This window comes from Herpailurus yagouaroundi, unplaced genomic scaffold, assembly GCF_014898765.1.
Source record: "Herpailurus yagouaroundi ecotype Mexico unplaced genomic scaffold, PumYag 128048, whole genome shotgun sequence".
Lineage (NCBI taxonomy): Eukaryota > Metazoa > Chordata > Mammalia > Carnivora > Felidae > Herpailurus > Herpailurus yagouaroundi.
Genome location: NW_024422065.1, coordinates 1 through 3,899, shown reverse-complemented (window position 1 = coordinate 3,899; position 3,899 = coordinate 1). Strand labels below are relative to the sequence as shown.

The 3,899-nt window shown below is 41.2% G+C and overlaps 1 pseudogene; it reads left to right on the top strand.

Moving 5' to 3' along the window:
* The first annotated feature begins 417 nt into the window (after positions 1–417).
* LOC121026539 (uncharacterized) lies at positions 418–556 on the top strand (annotated as a pseudogene).
* Positions 557–3,899: the final 3,343 nt, after the last annotated feature.

Genomic DNA, 3,899 nt, shown 5'->3' with positions numbered 1-3,899 from the left:
GCAGGAGGGGTGAGCAGAGCACAGAGAATATTTAGTGAACCTACTCACTATGATACTACAGTGGTGGATACATGCCATTGTACATTTGTTCAAAACCATAAAATGTGTAACACCAAGAGTGAACCCCTGGTAAACTGAGGACTTTGGGTGATACAATGTGTCAACATAGGTTCATCCATTGTGAAAGGTACACCACTGCCATGGGGAAGTTGATAATGGGAGAGGCCGTGCAGAAGGTGGAATAGAAACCTCAGTATGTGCTTCCTAAGTTTTCATTGAACCCTAAAATAGCTGAAAAAAATGAAAACCTTTAAAAAATTAAATTCAGAGACATGAAATGAAGAGTTAAAGCATTTTAGAAAAATGGTTCTACTAGAAACATTACCTAATGAGCCTCCTTTTGGAATAAAGATCTCAATTGCTTCTCAGCCTTTTGGCTAAGATCAAGTGTGAATGAAGATCTCAAATTTTCCTTTTAAATCAATCTTAAAAATTATATAAGCAGTCCTGGCTGGAAATTTTGAACCTCCATACTAAATCTTCAAGGAGAAAGCCAGAATCCAGAAAGTAGTTAGGCTGTTTTAAAAAGTGCTTCTTGGGGCGCCTGGGTGGCTCAGTCGGTTCAGCGTCCGACTTCAGCTCAGGTCATGATCTCACAGTTCGTGGGTTCGAGCCCTGCATCAGGCTCTGTGCTGACTGCTTGCTCAGAGCCTGGAGCCTGCTTCAGATTCTATGTCTCCTACTCTGTCTGCCCCTCCCCCGTTCACGCTTTGTCTCACTCTATTTCTCAAAAATAAATGTAAAAAAAATTTTTTTTAAAAAAGTGCTTCTTGCTTTCCATGTTAGTAAGCTCATCCACCTCCTCCAGCCTCTCTCAGTTGCAGAGATTTTCTTTTCTTCATATGATATATATGTATGATATGTAATAGATTTATATAAGAAATAGGTCTCCAGAAGAACACCGTGCTTACCCATGGAGCCACCTGGATCTCACTGCTTATGATGGTCTTTACACTCAGTGAATAAAGTCCCATTTGATTCCATTTTTGTATGGATTTAGTTCCCCTTGATTCATTATTGATCTCATGGAAGAAATGAAAACCCAGATAGGATCTCATCCTGGGGACTGTGTCTCTGCTTCTGAAGAGGTCCCACTGTTGGTTAGGAGAAACCTCAGACCTATGAGATCACATACGGTTGTGGAAATAATCTTGGGGTTCCACAATGCATGCAATTTAACCCCACACTCACACAAGTCCACACTGCTCTCAGCCAGTCCTCAATAAATATTTGCTGTGTTATATAGTATGAAACAAATTTAAAGCTGGAAGAGCCCTTTTGAAAGGGTTTTTTAGTCTACTTCATTTTACAAAACAGAGGCTGTATCCAAGGGTACAGTATGGAACAATTAGGTAGTCAAAGAGCTGGGAGAGAAAGAAACCAGTTTGCTCATTTCCTTCCCCTGCCTCCTTGCTGCATGATCATTCTCCTGGGTAAAGAGAAAGTATCTAATGCAAGTCCAGCCACTTAGATCTCTGTAGTTTGGGTCTGTGAAAGCCATGGTCCAACAGTTTGATCGCCTGAATGGAGAGCTGTAATTTGTGTAAATATCTGACACCGTGGGCAGGAAAGGAGACTAAGGCTGAGCCACTGTTGTTCTACCTGCAGGCTCATCCTCCACTCACTGGTTTCTGGAGGAGGGAACCGAAGGTGATAGTGTCATCTGAACACCTACATGCATTTCTAAGGACTTTCCCCCAAGTAGCAAATATATTTATTACCCCAGATGGGTCTCCCTTGAAGTCAGGATGAGTATAATGAGCATGACTCACACATTGTCTACAAAAAAAGATCACTGGATTTGGAAGACTTCTGGAGCTGGGAGTCCATGAAGGTGTTTGATGAAGGTTTTCTAGGCCAACACTCTGACAAGAAGTAAAGCAATATTCTCTGAAATAATCTTGGAGTTGGGAATTTTGTCCAAGAGATGGCTGTATCTATCTGTGTTACGGTCAATACATGGAAGAACATTATTCGTATGAATGCTCACATTCAGAACATCACATTCAGTTCTGTGTGTCACACCTCAAAAGTGCCTATATTGACCTCAGTGTCTAGATCCGATAAAAGGGAAATTTGACCAGGGAAGAGTTTGAGAATTCTCATTTTATGGGGAATGGGTGAGAGAATGAAAGATTCCCCAAATCAAGAAGTTTTACATACATAAAAGCACATTTTATATATACCCATATATTTACATATTGAGTTGATGTTCTTCACCATAGCTGTCTTTAAACCTGAAGGATGGGAGATATGGAAGGAAGATTAGCTTTATTCTTTTCATTTCAGAGGATCAGTGAGTATGAATCATAGAAAGGAGCTTCCACTTTTGGAAATGAAGTGGTCTTAGTTTCCCAGAAACCATTTCTTCTGATCAATTCTTTAGGGCCTGTTTCCTGTTGGTACTATTCCTGAGCACATGCAAGATTTAGACTTCCATGGATTTATTCTCACAGAGGTCATCAGAAAATTCCAAGACATTCAAGTGGATGAGAAAGGGTTTAGACAGAGGGAAATAATTCTGGAAACTCATAGGTCCAGAGAACTTTATCAATGAATTTGGGGAGAGAACACTGTAGAGGAGTTTAGGAGAAAAATAACAGAGTATGGAATGTGAACCAGTGATGACCAGGAAGGGGAAGGATGATACAATAGTTGGCTAATACTTTAGAAGGAATTCTACTGAGGCCATGAGTGGGTAATTGCATTTTAAGACATGCCATCTGGGGCGCCTGGGTGGCGCAGTCGGTTAAGCGTTCGACTTCAGCCAGGTCACGATCTTGCGGTCCGTGAGTTCGAGCCCCGCGTCAGGCTCTGGGCTGATGGCTCAGAGCCTGGAGCCTGTTTCTGATTCTGTCTCTCCCTCTCTCTCTGCCCCTCCCCCGTTCATGCTCTGTCTCTCTCTGTCCCAAAAATAAATAAACGTTGAAAAAAAAAAAAAAAGAAAAAAAAAAAAGACATGCCATCTATCTTGATTTGAGAAAATGAAATCAGTTCAAGGATAAAGTCATATGTGGTTATATTTTCTGAGCGTGCAGCTTGATGTTTGCTCAGCACGACTAGTCTGTCTTTCAATACTTTGCAGAATATAAGACACATAACATCCAAATAGATTTCTTAATAGCATGTCAGATTTCCTTATGCAAATTAATCTAATCTTTGGTCAAACTGTTTCCTATAGTTGAAATATTAATAAGTAAGTGATGGAAGTTATCTCCCTGCTCCCTTCTGATTGAAATTTGGTCTTCTACTTTTTGTCACAGTCATCTTACTGAGGGAAGATTCCACATCTGACTGTTGGTACTGTCAGTCCTCAGAGAGTAGCAAGGTCATGGGCCAGACAGCTCGGACAAGCAGCGACTGAGATAAAAGTTATCTTATTTGAAATATCAAATGATATTCTCTCTTTTACTCTAATCTTTGGCTTGCATGTTCCTTTTAGGAAAGTTTTTCTCCATGACAGACAAATGAGGCTGGTAGATTTGGCAGAAAGGGAAGGTTTTCTATGTTCTTTGTTTAAGACAGTGAGTCATGATTCCTTCCTCGTTTCAAACATGTACACGAGGCCCATCAGTGAGTAACCGGCAACAGGATCTACTCTTTTGAACTTAACAGTGACCCAGTAGTATGCAGAGGTATAAATCTTAATGTTTACATTCTTCCTGTGCATCTAGTCTCTGGTCTAGGATGTAATTTGTTTGACGTATTGCTGCCATTATGCGTCTGAGTCCCTCAGAGGCACGGGGTAGGGGAAGAAGGTTTTCCCCAGTGAGTTCAGTACAGACGTGACCACAAGAGGGTGCACCTGAGCTGCGGCAAACCAGGCGGAGGGTCCATGG